The sequence below is a fragment of the Marmota flaviventris genome (genome assembly GCF_047511675.1).
Source record: "Marmota flaviventris isolate mMarFla1 chromosome 5 unlocalized genomic scaffold, mMarFla1.hap1 SUPER_5_unloc_1, whole genome shotgun sequence".
NCBI classification, from domain to species: Eukaryota; Metazoa; Chordata; class Mammalia; order Rodentia; family Sciuridae; genus Marmota; species Marmota flaviventris.
Window position 1 is genome coordinate 1 of NW_027287679.1, and position 15068 is coordinate 15068.

Sequence of the window (15068 nt, forward strand, 5' to 3'; positions counted from 1 at the left end):
CAAAATGTCCTGATTGATCCCAATCCCTGAGTATTCATGGTAATGCACACTTAGATTTAAAAGTTACAATGCTATTTTTAGTTCATATATACATATGCTTGTTTATTCAGCTATCATTCCCAAACAGCAGAATTCTGTTTTGGCAACTTGGCCTCCTAGCTTTAGCCATACACATAATAAGAACTCTGGCCCTGTCCCACAACTCAAACCTTTATGTGGAACAACCCACATGTTAGCCTAGACCTTCCTGGTGCATTATCCTTTGAGGACTTTGTCTTTTCTTGCATAATCTAATCATTCAGAACTATCAGATAGCTTCAAATAATATCACTGAAGAGATGAGAATTTCCAATCATCTTTGCTAAAATATCTGTTCCTCGAAACCTCTCATCCCTTGAAGTATATTTTCTTTTACTGCAGGAGGCCCAATATTAATGTTTCCCAGGTTGGATGTGTCTAGTGATTTGCTTTCCAAAGTAAGAAAATTTCCCAAACTATTGCAATCAGTCTAAAGTTTTCAGAATATATCAAGTTCTCCCTTACAGGGAAGAGATAAGTTCTCTGAGCTTAAAGTAGATTCATTGAATCTTAGAGCGCTAAGCCTCATTATGACTTATTAGTATCCATGTGTAAAGAGGATTTGGTCTTCCAAGTCAGTTAGAGCTTGACATGGAGATTTAGCTTCCTCTAAAAATTATCCATTGATTCTTTTCAACTAGGTGGAGAAGAAATAGTAGCAGTCCAAGCCAATTCTTGGCATTGGTTAATTTCCCATTTTTTTGGTGTTATTGATTAGTTTCACAATAGGGGATGAATATATTCTCTAAAGAGATATGATACTTATAAAAAAAATGTTATAAATTATTTAATGTCTAATTTGCCCTGAGACATAAAGCAGAAAAAAGACTACAATCAATAACCAAAATTAGAACTCAAAAGCATTTTTCAGTAATTTCAACACTTGAATATTAGAACCTGTGAAGAATACACATTGGTTTATTTGGGATTCCAATTATAGTTGAATAAAAAGATCAAATTATGCCATTATTTTTCTATTTCTTTTGACATGTTTTAATATTACCTCATTGAGTCTTCCTAACAACTTTGTAAACTAAAGTGGTACAACCCTTATTTTTTAGAAGAAGCCCTTAATTTTAAAAGAAATTAATTGTGCAAGAAGAAAGAGCTATTATTTACATGACATTTTCTGAGTTCTAGCTATATCAGTTAATATACTCACCTATATTGTTCTCAATTCATGATAATTTTATCTTACTTTGTTTTCCTAATATAAGCTTATGGGTGCAATGGCATGTGTATTTACCACAGCTATTTGGGGGAGAGAATGAGGCAGGAGAATTGCTAGAACCAAGGAATTCCAGACTAGCCTGTGCATCATTGTGAAATCCCATCTCAAAAACAAAAGAAAACCAAACAATTTACAAATAATTGTCAATTTAATAAAATGTCTGGGCTTACAAATTTGAAGTGCATATTATAAAGCTCTGATATAAGATCTAATATTGTTTAAAATACTATTATATATTGAATGTTTGGTTATTGTTTTTATATCAATATTAAAATGCTAATTTGATTAATTTTTTTTATCTATAGCCTCAAGGAATTAATTATTCAATATATGAAAGAAGAATCTAAACATCCTGAAAGTATCAACCCAGGTAAGACTTCTGAAAGTGAATTGATCATGGTATTAATGGCTTATATAAGAAAAGTATGCCAGGTGCAGTGTTGGCAAGCCTGTAATCAGGTGGCTCAGGAGGCTGAGGCAAGAGGACTGCAAGTACAAAGTCAACCTCAGCAATTTAGCAAGGCCCTAAGCAACTTAGCAAGACACTTTCTCAAAAATTACAAAAGGACTGGGATATCTGTCAGTGGTTAAGCTCTCCTGGGCTCAATTCCAGGTACCAAAGTAAGTAAATAAATAGGAGTAAGAAAGTTTGAATTGCAAAGGAACCGTGGAAAAATTAATGTGTTACATTCATATTTGTTCTTAATTTTTTTTCTTAATAATCTAGAATTCATGATTATTTAAGCCATTAATTGTAGGAAATTTATAATCAGAAATGATATTGTCTGAAGAAATTTTAGGCTAACTTAATCTTGGCCCCTGAAATCTTATATTTATGTGCAGAAATAAGTAAAAAAATTCAAATTAGTATGTTGTCTTTCCTATATAATGACATTGTAGCAAAGTGGACTTGTAATAAAAAGAGATGTTCTATTTTTACTATAGATATCAACTCTTACTGTGTATACAAATCCGTGGATTTTACAGTGATATTTTCATACATATGTAAATAGCACTTGAATCCCAACCACTTTCCCTACTTCCATTTCTATCTGTCCCTTCATTTCTTCATCCCTTTTTACCTTTCCTCTTCCCTAATAACCCCTTTTACATTTCCTAGTCATTCTTAATTTGTTTTCAAATTGCGTATGTTATAGAGAATGTGATATTTGATTTATGTTTCTGACATATTCTACTTAACATAATAGCCACCCTTTCCATCCATCTTAAATTTTTGTCTTTGTTTTTTCTTTTCTCTTAAGGGCTTGAAACATACCATTTCATGTTCCCTGGCCTTCAAAGTTTCTGTTGATAACTCTTATGTTCTTCTTATGAGTTTATTCTATAAGTGGTTTGGTCTTCTTTACAGCTTTCAATGTACTTTGGGCAATTTTTATAAATGAACGTGGAGAAGTTCTATTCTGGTCATGTCCATTTGGTGTTCTAAATGCTTCCTGTATCTGGACATCCATAGCATTCAAAAAACTTAAGAAATTTTCTGCTATTTTTTTCTCCAAATAAATTGCATGGCCTATAAGCCTGTACTAATACATCATTGTCTATGTTCATAATTCATGAGTTTAGTATATAAATCAGGTACCAAGGACTTTGTATATTCTGTTTCTTCTTCTTTTCATTGTCATAACTAACTAAAGGTGACATTCATCATTGCCTTCAAACTCTGATATTTTTTCTTCTGCTTAATCTAGTCTATGATTGAAAATTAGACTTATTTTTTAAAAATTTGAAATATTAAGCTATTTATTTACAAGATTGCTGTTTGATTTATTTTAAGAAGCTCTATTTTTGCACTGTTCTCTAATGCCTTGTAAGGTTTTTATTACTTTATTCATCTTCTATTTGTATCATCTTTGAATTCATACATTATTTTTAATATCTTTTTTAATCCTTTTTCTGGCATTTTGTCTACTGCAGTGTCATTGGAATCAGTTGCTAGAGAGTTATGAACTTTTAGAGGATGCATGTTACCTTATTTGTTCATCTTTCTTATATTTGTGCTAAATTTTGTGCATCTGTGGGGATGTATGTTTCTTCCACATTTATGTGAGAGTCTTCTTAGGAAATAACCTTCTCTTGATGATGTATCCTGGGCTACTGGTTTATTTTGTAGAGATTATTTCCAAATTATCGACTGTGTATTATAGACTTTTATGTTTTACCTGACTGTGATTCATGGGTTTTGTCACAGTTTGTACTATCATAGCCTGAAGGACCAACTCTCTTTGTCAATCTTGTGAGAATGGAGTCACATGATGTAGGCAGTGGATTATGTGGGCTGCATTTTTTGTGGTCATTACTGTAGCCTTGTCAATAATTTTCCATCTGCAAAGGCACGGGAGAGACCTAGTGCCACAGTCCAGCTGGGAAAAGTAACCGAGAGGTGACAAGCAACTGAAGGTTGGGGCAGGAACTGAAGGTAACTGAAGTTAACTGCTTTATAGAGGAACAGCAGAGGTATATATATCTAACTGATTTACATAAAGCATGACTCAATCAGCATCATCCAATCATAGCATTGCTCCCCTACAGATACAGCAATCAGCCAATAAGGAGTCCCCACCATCTTGATGGCTTGGTGACATTGCCTCACAAGCCACTCCTCCTGGCAAACTGCCAGGTGCCATCTTGACTTGGTCATGGCCTCCAACAAACTAGGCTGAGGTGCTGCTTGGTGCAGACTTCATACCTGCACAACTCTGTAAACAGAGTTCTTTCACTTCTCTCTGCTCATGCAATGAGGGTGGCTGCCAGACACTGGATTATAGTACATTCGATCCATACCTACATGGGTACATGTCAGCTGGGGGCTTTTATTTACCCTGTTATTTGACTTGAAGTACCTGTCAAGTTATAAGTGGGAATGTATGTCTTTGGTGGAAAGTAAAATGCAGTTTTTCTTACCTTTGCTGTGGGTTTTAGAAGTTGCAAAGTACCTACCAATGTGTTCAAGGTATGGGGCTGGATCCCCAATGCAGATGGAAGAAGACAAACAACAATAATACAGCATGAAGGCAAACTAGATATAGGTATACAGAAACAATCATCAAGAAAAAAAAGGAACACCAGTAACAACAGAGAAGAAAGGGATAAAATATTTAGGATCCAGTAAATTGTTAAAGGTTCATAAAAGTAAAATTTTAAAAAAAGGAAGAATGAGAAATTGGAAGAAAATTTTAAAAATTCTATTAAATTATGAAAATAAGATAAAAGTAATGAAACAAAATGACAAAGTCATAATTAAAAAGAAAGAAACACAAAGCAAAATCTAGTCAAGAATTTCTTCTACATGAGTTGTCTGTGCACACACTGTCCTAGTCTGTGCCCAGGGCAATGGTCAATGCCTGCATAGCAGCAAGCCCTTCATACCTGCAGAACTTTGGCATTATGAGGGTTGTGCCAGAAAGTCATATATTCTGCCTATAGAACTATAGTCTGTGTGGGCTGGGGATGTGGCTCAAGCGGTAGCGCACTCGCCTGGCATGTGTGCAGCCTGGGTTATATCCTCAGCACCACATACAAAGAAAGATGTTGTGTCCCCCAAAAACTAAAAAAAAAATATTAAAATTCTCTCTCTCTCTCTCTCTCTCTCTCTCTCTCTCTCTCTCTCTCTCTCTCTCTCTCTCAAAAAAAGAAAGAACTATAGTCTGTGTGCCCCGGGATGTGGCAAATGTCTGAACTCCAGTATCTACCCAAAATGTGAATTGAGATTGCTCCAAAGAGCAAATGTATTTTCTAATATTTTTTTCTATAAGTTGAATGTATTTAGTAAATAAAAATTAGTTATTTGTGTGACTAAAAATGAGTTGTCTTATTAAAATGAGGTGAAATACTCTGTGGCATTTTTAAACTATTTTCTTGCGTAAATATGTAATTAAATTATTCATTTGTGTATTTTCAATTTCTTCAATTTATGAGAATACCCATATTCTATTGCTTTGATCTTTATCACCAATTTGGAGGTGACTGTCTTGCCATAATATATATTAACTGTTAATGATCAGCTCAGAGAGTATTTTTTTTTATTTAGTAACTTTTTGTGTGTACAGTACTGTAATCAAATCTAGGGCATTATGCATCCAGGTAAGTGCTCTACCACTGAGGTATATCCTTGGTCCCTAATACATAGTTTTAAATTCACAGAAAAATATGGAAGGCACAGAGATATTTTCTTCTGTACTTACTTTACATTCACAGTCCTCCTCCATTATCAATGTCCACTACAAGGGGCATACTCTTGCTACCAATGATGAGCCTACATTTATACATTATTATCACTCACATATTTAATTTATATTAGGATTCTTTCTTGGTGCTATACAACCTGTGGTTTTTAGAAAAATGGATAACAGCATGTATTCATAGTTGTAGCTTCAGAAACAAAATGTTTTATTGTCCTTATCCTCTTCCTAATCACCTCAACACACATGTAACCCCTTCCAACCACTGATCTCTATTATATCTGGAATATTTTTTTCCAGAGTAACCTTATATTTGGAAAAGTATAGTATATTTAAAATATTAAAGTTCCAACGTAATTAAATGTAGTCATTTACAAAATACTTTTTAGTTTTTCTTTATTTTGTGTTGCTAGTGATTGAATACATTACATCATGTGATATAGGCACATTGTCTATGAGTGGGCTACATTTATAGCCCTTGTTTTCCAATTTTTGTTCACCAGTATAGGACATGAGGGCATACGGATTACATACAGAAAAAGCAGGAAGTCTATAACGATTTGCCACATAATGAAAAGGAATGAAAAAAAATTGGATCATGCTGTACAACACAGTGCTATCTGTAATATCCTACTCTACTGGGATCAGATAAAATCTTCTCAGTGGAATCTGACAATCTCAAGAAGTCATAGTTTATACAGTGGTCATCAAAAAGTATTGTACAGCCTTGCCATAGGAAAACTTTCTAGAAAGCAAGTAGTAAACATGAATTAAAATTATCTCCTCTTCAGTTGTCAGAATGAATCTTTGATGGTTTGGATGTGAGGTGTCCCCAAAAATCTCATGTATGATATAATGCAAGAAGGTTTAGAGGGGAAATGATTGGGCTAAGAGAGTCTTAACCCAGTCAGTGAATTAATCCCCTGATGGGATTAACTGGGTGGTAACTGAAGGCAGGTAAAATACTGCTAAGGATATGCGTCATTGGAGGTTTGCCTTTGATATTTTATATCTGGTGAGTAGAGTCTCTCTCTGCTTTCTGTTCAACAAGTGAGCTGTTTCCCTATGCCTTACTCTTCCACCATGATGTTCAGCCTCATCTTGAGTCCCAGGGAATGGAGTTGGCAGTCTATTGACTGAGACCTTTGAAATCTTCAAATAAACTCTTTCCCCACTATAATTGTTCTGGTCAGGTCCTGTAGTCACAGCAATAAAAAATCTGACTAAACAGAATCTCAATGAAATTTGCTATGTACAATTATGACTGCCCCATAGTGAATCTCATCAACATGTATATCACCAAGATACTTTTTTTTTAAAAAAAAAAGTATATAAATAAATAACAGTTCAGTACAGTAGATGAAAGGAAACAAAGCAAGGGGGGAAGAAAAAGGGTATCTACTGGGGGCTGAATTTAAAAGAAAAAACAAAGCTGTAGAATTTGATCAAAATGAATCCTATGTTTAAATTAAAAGAACCAATGAAAACAAAGAAAAAGTAATTACATTGCCATCTGCTTGAGGTAGTATATTGAGTAAAATAATTCCATAAGTGCTTTAAATTTAGCAAATACAACATTGTCTAAAATCATGTCCCCTTCTTTGTATAACCCCTTTGGATTGATTCATACTATATGCTTTACGTTTTTGCCATTACAAATTAATGACATACTTCAAATAATCTAAAAAGTAATTCTAATATTTTCAGAGAAGAGTATAAAATCAGACTATTTAATTTTAACAGAACTGACATTCTTTTAAATTTTTTATTATTTTTATTACTATTATTATTTCAGTTCTAGGGATCGAACCCAGGATTCATGTATTCTATGCAACACACTACCATTAAGCTCCATTCTGTATCCTATCAGTAGATTTTCTCTTGGGGGAAATGCCAAAAAAGTCACATTGTTTTGTTTCATAATTTAAATGCATTGGAAAGGACTTTTTCTCTCATCAGAGAGACAATGGTTGGCACATTCTGAAGGCATAATACTTTAATACTTTCTCATATCAGCTATTTCTACATGACAACTTACTGCTACCTCCCTAGTGCTTCTAAGTTTTCCTATGACAACAAAGTATACACCAGAATGTACAAACTCTCATGGATGTCATCTTTTTAGTGCCCCCACACACACACCGTCCACATTGGAGGTAATGCTTTGTTTGTATGACACATAAGAGAGAAAGCATCTGGAAATAAGAGAATAATATCTTCAGCAGAACAGGATTAGTGAGGGTAAACATATCAATTTCTATTTAGCTCTCCTCAAATTTAACCTGGAATGTCTATGTAAGCATTCCAATCCCTGGTCTGTTTCCTTGAGTTTTGCCATGCAGCAAAGTACACTGTCCATGCATTCACCTTCCTTGTGGTAAAGGGTTTCATTTTAACCTGAGCAGTTTTGACTGAAAATCTGGAGCTATTGTGTATCATAACAGCCTAAGAATATTCTCTGATATTTATTCCTACTGCAATTAGTCCAGAAAAAATCATGCTACTTGTTTGACACTTTCATCTCTATGCTCCTGAATCTGCTAATGATATTGTTTTCTGTCCATCTTGTAACTTTTAGATAAAAGTACAGCCATGGGACTGTTTACTTTTACTTTTAGGTATCAAATTTTGATAAATCCCATGCATCTTCCTTGCATTTAAAAAGTACAAAGTATGGGACTGAAGAGTTCTTAATGCATTAATTTCCTATCAGAAATATAATTAATATTCATTCTAGAAAAGGCTCCATATATGGGCCTAGAGGAATACTCTATAAAAAAGCATCAGACTCATACACTTTTAATATTTTATATTTTCTATTGTTGATTAAATACGTATTTTACTCTTTTCTTTAATAGTGGATGAAGAGTCTATGGATGACAATTTAAAAAGGTAAGATTTTATAGAGTAAAAAAATTGTATGATAGCTAGTTATAGAATGAAGATGAAAGGAACAAATATGTGTTGAATGTTCCAGTCTAGGATAGACAATTGTATCTAACACTTGTTTGTTAAAGTCATCACAATGACTTTGAAAGTGTCTGTGCTATTATAACCTGTTATTTGCTAATTAAGCAGTTCTCACTCATTCATAGAAGTTGACTAATTGTCCCATATTCCTACAACTAATAAGTACCAGGCCTGTAGTTACACTGTAATCTTGCCTGGCTGACAACTCCATTGTATTGCCCTACTGTGTAGGTTGATGCCAGTGCTGTACTAGAATCAAGAAGCAGATCTGTATCAATTCAGAAAGTCAAAGTCAGTTGTGTGTTAATTCTGATTCATAATTTACCTGAGAAGCCTGGGTATAGAGTTTGTCCTGATATTTTTGACAGTCTCACTGATAACAAAATTTCTTTTGTTGTACATCACAAAGCTGTGGTATCATGTTTTCTTCATAAACAAGATCAGGCTAGTCCTGGAAAGGAATCATTTTACTTGAAGTTAAGGATACCTTTGTGTAAACCATGTTATATTAAATATATTAAGGCTCCATATAGAGAATATTTTAATTGATATCTCTACTTCCTGATTTCCCAGTTTGGTTTCCTTCAGTATTCTACTCCCATGTATCTTTGACCTCTGTTTTTATAAACTGTTTTATAAATCAAGAGCTACATTTTCCTTCAGGCTACTACCCCTATTTACTTTTATGAAGACTTTTTTTCTTTATAATCTTGTTTTCTTTTTCTATGATTAAAATCTTTTCTTGAATTTTTATTTTTACTTTTTGTTGTGCTCTCTTTATTTTTTTAAAGTTGCGTCAATTGAATATTCATTTTTTTCCTATTGACAGAATCAAAAGCTCAGAGAATTTAAGAATTTTAAGGAATTTTCACCTATCAATGTACCCTCTCACCCTTCAATATGTATTTGACATGCTGGCCAAATGATGGTCATGATGATGACCCTGAAACATATAGATATGAAAGGGACTTTTGTGGATATAGAAAGGAATAGCAATAAGATTCAAACTGAGGTTCCTTCATGCTAACTCAGTACTTTTCCTGATTATCATTGTGTAGTAAATGTGTTCATAACAGACTAGAGAGGGTCTGTAGAAACCCAACTAAAGTGGATAAGACTGGGATTACTAAGTAAGCCCAGTGATAGAGTATCAGAGTGACACTAACAAAGGGAAGGGCAAAACTGAAGAGAAACAGCACTGTGTTGAGAAGAAATAAGGGTTGTAGAAAATCGACCAAAACCTTGGAGTTTATGACCAGTTTGATTAACACAAAATGGATATTAAGGACATAGAATATTGGAAGCTCTCTATAAAGGCCTATTAAAAATAGGATTTGAAGGAAGTCCTGGTAGGTTGTTATTTTCTTGTTTGTTTAACTGGAAGATGTGACAAAAATTCAAGGTTTTTTTGAAAGATGTGAAAATAATTTGAGCCACTGGGAAAAGTCTCCAGAGTTTAGAGATGTGAGAGTGGCTTAGGGACTCTAAAAACCCAGGGGACTAGAATTTGTTGGACACATGGATCTACAGCCTATAGCAAGTGTCCATTCTCCTCTACTTCTTTTCTCAACTCATTGATGTCCTTCTTACATGCACATATAGTAGATCATGAAAATAATTGACTGGAAAATTCATCGAAGAGCTTCAGTTAGGTAGTTGGGAAAATGTTTATGCTAAGGCCTGTGACTGAGTTTCCCACAAGCAGAAGGAACTGTGACTCTTGGTCCTTTGAGTGTAACTTGTATCAGGAATCTGCATCTTCATAGAATGTAGATTTAAAGTTTAGAGGGTTCCACTGAGTCCTGCAGATGAGAGATTGGGGAGTGGAATCCCAGAGGAAGGAGGATATTTAAATAATATTTAGGGAAACACAGGTATGATTACCAGTACTCTGTTTTTCTAGCAATCTTTCCACTTGGGTATCTGAGGGCCTGTAAAAGTTATAGGTGCTTGCTAGTTTATGTGGATTTGAATAAACTGGGATCTATACAGGAAAAAATGTATTTATAATACATTAATAATAAGTATTCCCAATAACAACATATACATTCATTTCTTGACTTTGAACATACAATGTTCAAAATTTTTTTTAAGGTTTCATGTTTTCTTTTTTTCTCTGGTACCAGGGATTGAACTCAGGGGCATTTGCCCACTGAGCCATTTCCCTAGCCCTGATTTTTATTTTATTTAGATACAGGGCCTCACTGAGTTGCTTAGTGCCTCACTTTTGCTGTCTTCTTTTTGATTTTTTTTTCTTCTTTGCAATGGGGACAAAACCTAGGGGTGCTTGAACACAGAGACACATCCCCAGCCCTATTGTTTTATGTTTTGTTTTGAGACAGGATGTCGCCAAATTGTTGGGGGCCTCACTAATTCACTGAGACTGTCTTCAAACATGAATACTCCTGCCTCAACCTCCCAATTTGCTGTGATTACAAGCATGCATCACCACACGCTGCACCTATTTTCAGTAGGTGATATCCATGCTGAAGAACTAATACCACCATTTTAAACTACCTTAGTTAGTCTTTGATCCATGGATAACCAAGAGAGAAGCCACTGTGTTTCTTGCTACCCTGTCTTGGGTTATAAAATGGGTGTTCCACTTAAGGTTAAAAAAAAAGTGTGTGTGTGTGTGTGTGTGTGAGCTATTAATTGGATTTTAAGTTCAGCCTTCAAGACAGGCAGTTTCTGAGAATAAGTTATTCTCATGTTCTGCCAATACATTGACTGTCAGTCTGAAATGGAATTAAGACTACCTTCATTGAATATTTCATAGTTTAAAAAAAGTGGAGGCAGAAAGAGCTTTATAAAACAGAAGTTATGTTTTAATCATATCAGTCAAGAAATACAATTTAATAAAGTTAAATCTAAGTTTTTGCCAGAGTTTATTAAAAATATTATCCACCTACATTATTATACACTTTTGCTTTACAGGATTTCTAATAAAACTGATCCTGAAGATCATTGTCTCACCTTGGATGAGGCCAACTATAAATATTATGACAAGGTAAAGTGATTTTTGTGAAATCAATTTTCTTGCTCTGAATTTTTGGTTGTGTGGTGTTAAAACTTAGCAATGGTTTCCTAATCTATTTTATGCAAATTTGCTCAGACAAAACCATTTTAAGAGAATTATGTTGATATTTTTTAACTTGTACAAATGCCAATGTTCCCTTGAGGAGTTTAGTTTGCTGGGGGATGGAAGAAACATTGTACTAGTAAATACATATTGATAGAAAAATTGCATCAGGAATAAATTTCGTATTGCAGAAGCAGTAGGAAATTTGGTCAAGGAATTTTTGCTAGATTTACATTAGTGTGACTTTAAATCATAATTACATGATTTATAATACTCATGCAAAAATTAGTTTGTGTAGAATCATGAAATTTCCCTCATGCCTTTAATTTGATATAAATAATGCACATTGGATAGAGTTTTTTTTTTTTTTTTTTTATTAGACCCTTTATATTTTACTCAATATATTTCTTGGAGACTTTTTTCATTATTTCTATCCTTGGCTCCATTTTTACACTAAAGTAACATTAGAAATTATGGAAACATACAAATTTAGAATAAGTATATTAATGTTTAGATTAGGGGCTGCAGTTGTAGCTCAGTGGTATAGTACTTGCCTACCATGTACTGTGAGGCAAGGGGTTCAATCCTCAGCATCATATAAAACTAAGTAAATAAATGTATAAAAATATAATAACATTATAAAAATGTTTGCATTAAAAAGGGATTTCTTCATGCCTTCTGACTCTTTCCACTAAGAGTATATTTAAAACTCTTTATCTAATTGAAAAATAGATGTCTTGTGAAAAATAATAACCACTACTGGAAGCATAGACTCTCAATAACCATATGATAAGACTTTAGATTTATATTTTTTGTATCATAGTGTTTTAAAATATTCAAATGCTTATGTCACATTCTGAGATCTCATATTTTAGAAGTTTTTTACTTAGTTATTTAAATATTCATTTAAAAGCTTGTTAAATTTTAATAAGCTAGTCAAGGTTAATAAATATATTCACATATATCCTGGAGCAGCTACAATATAGTTCAAATGTAAGAAAATAGCTTCTTAATTTTTTGAACATGAATAAATGTGTAAAAACACATGAAAAAAATTCTTTTTTTTTTTTTTTTTTTTTTTTGGTACTAAAGATTGAACTCAGAGGCACTTTACCACTGAGCCACATCCCAAGCCCTATTTTGTATTTTATTTAGAGACAGAGTCTCACTGAGTTGCTTAGAGGCTCACCATTGCTGAGGCTGGCTTTGAACTTGTGATCCTCCTGTCTTAGCCTCCCAAGCCACTGGTATTACAGAGGTGCACCACCACACCTGGCTTAGAAAAAAATTTCTACAGAATGAAGTGTTCTAAATAACATAGCATGCATGAGATGACTGTTAATTAACTACTGAATTCTAAAAATATGCTTTAAGTTTGAATTTTCTTTTGCTATCTGGGATGTATAAATTCAGGCGAGTTATCTTGAATTAGTGCCATAAAGAAGAAGCAAACTAGGGAGGCGGGCCGCTAAGGGAGGAGGAAGATGGCGGCGGGGGCGAGGTGAAGTGTTGGCAGTGGAAAGGGGTTCGGGCGCGGGGGGTGGGGGGACGCGGAGTGATGGCCCGCGACGGCAGCAGGGGAGGATAAAAAGCCATCACGCCGCGGGTGTGGGTGGGAGGGAGGGGTGGGCGCCCGAGCGCCACAAGAGTATGACGGGGCTGTACGAGCTGGTGTGGCGGGTGCTACACGCGCTGCTCTGCCTGCACCGCACGCTCACCTCCTGGCTCCGCGTTGGGTTCGGCACCTGGAACTGGATCTGGAGGCGCTGCTACCGTGCCGCCTCCGCCACGGTCCTAGCGCCGCTCGGCTTTGCGCTCCATAAGCCCCTGGCAGTAGGCAGGAACCGCCGTCACCACCGGCACCCGCGCGGGGGGCAGGGTCCGGCCGCCGCCCACCACCGGCTGCGCTGGCGCGCGGCGGCCGTTCCCTGGAGAAGCTAACTGTACATATGGGCCTGGTGATCACCGCGGAGGAGCAGGAGCCCAGCTTCTCGGACATCGCGAGCATCGTGGTGTGGTGTATGGCTGTGGGGATCTCCTACATTAGCGTCTACGACCACCAAGGTATTTTCAAAAGAAATAATTCCAGATTGATGGATGAAATTTTAAAACAACAGCAGGAACTTCTGGGCCTAGATTGTTCCAAATACTCACCGGGGTTTGCAAATAGTAATGACAAAGATGATCAAGTTTTAAATTGCCATTTGGCAGTGAAGGTGCTGTCCCCAGAAGATGGAAAAGCAGATATTGTGAGAGCTGCTCAGGACTTTTGCCAGTTAGTAGCCCAGCAGCAAAAGAGATCTACAGATTTGGATGTAGATACGTTAGACAGTTTACTTAGTTCAAATGGTTACCCTGATCCTGATTTAGTATTGAAGTTTGGTCCTGTGGACAGCACATTAGGCTTTCTTCCCTGGCAAATCAGATTGACTGAGATTGTCTCTTTGCCTTCCCACCTAAACATCAGTTATGAGGACTTTTTCTCTGCCCTTCGTCAATATGCAGCCTGTGAACAGCGTCTGGGAAAGTAGTGATCCCTGGTTGCATAATTTGATTTCAGGCTTTTGGAGAAAAGGACCCAAGTGACTCTGATGTTTACAAAGCACCTATGAAACCCTGTGCACACCTAGTTCATATTCCTCATAATTTATCAACAAACACAAAAAAGTGTCTTACTTGAGAGTGAGTGTATGGCTGTATGTGTGTGTGTGTGTGTGTGTGTATGTGTGTGTGTGTATGTGTGTGTGTATGGAATTAAACTTATAAATGGGGGAAGTATTGGATAATGAAATATATAGATCTACAACTTTGAGCATATAGCAATGTTATAGGAGCCAAGATTTCAGATATAAAGCTTTGGGCCCCTACCACTTCCCTGTTTTTGTGGGGAGTAGAGGGAGAGAGTGACTAGAACTGTTTGGGTTGTTTGGGGAGAAGGGAATAATTTTTGTTCAGTCTTTCCTAGTGACCAAACTTTAATTTTTAAAAATAATATATTATTAAATCAAGGTATTCTCAGTTTGAGGGAGTTGCAGGGGAGTGGAGTTCTGTGTTGCTCACTTGTTAAAAGCTTGCTCCTCTTCAGAGGAGAGAGAATATCTATCTTGAGATATCCGTCCACTTTCATTTCTTACTTCATTGTAGTTAAACAATGTGACTTGAGAATGTTGCTCTGGTGTCTGTGTTCTGTGTTGTGAAGAACATTTGAAAAGAACTCTTGCTACACTGAAATGCAGAATTTAAAAAAAATTAAATGTTGAATTAGGCAGTCAAAAGGGAAAAAAGTTGAATAAGTTGTAATCTTAAAAGTAAACATGGAAAATTTCCTAGAAAAGTTTTGATTTCCTATTTTGTGTAATGAGTAGTATGCTGCATACTATCCAAAGTTGGTTTAAAAAATATTTCCAGTAACTATTTTTATTTAAAATGAGCATTTGAGAGAAATTATTAGGGCAGCTCTTTTCCTTAGTAGTAACCTATTCATCTTTAAAATAACACCTGGGATTTT

At 35.4% G+C, this 15068-nt stretch overlaps 1 pseudogene; it reads left to right on the forward strand.

Annotated features, from left to right (window-relative positions):
- The first annotated feature begins 13193 nt into the window (after positions 1–13193).
- LOC139703616 (dehydrodolichyl diphosphate synthase complex subunit NUS1 pseudogene) lies at positions 13194–14729 on the forward strand (annotated as a pseudogene).
- Positions 14730–15068: the final 339 nt, after the last annotated feature.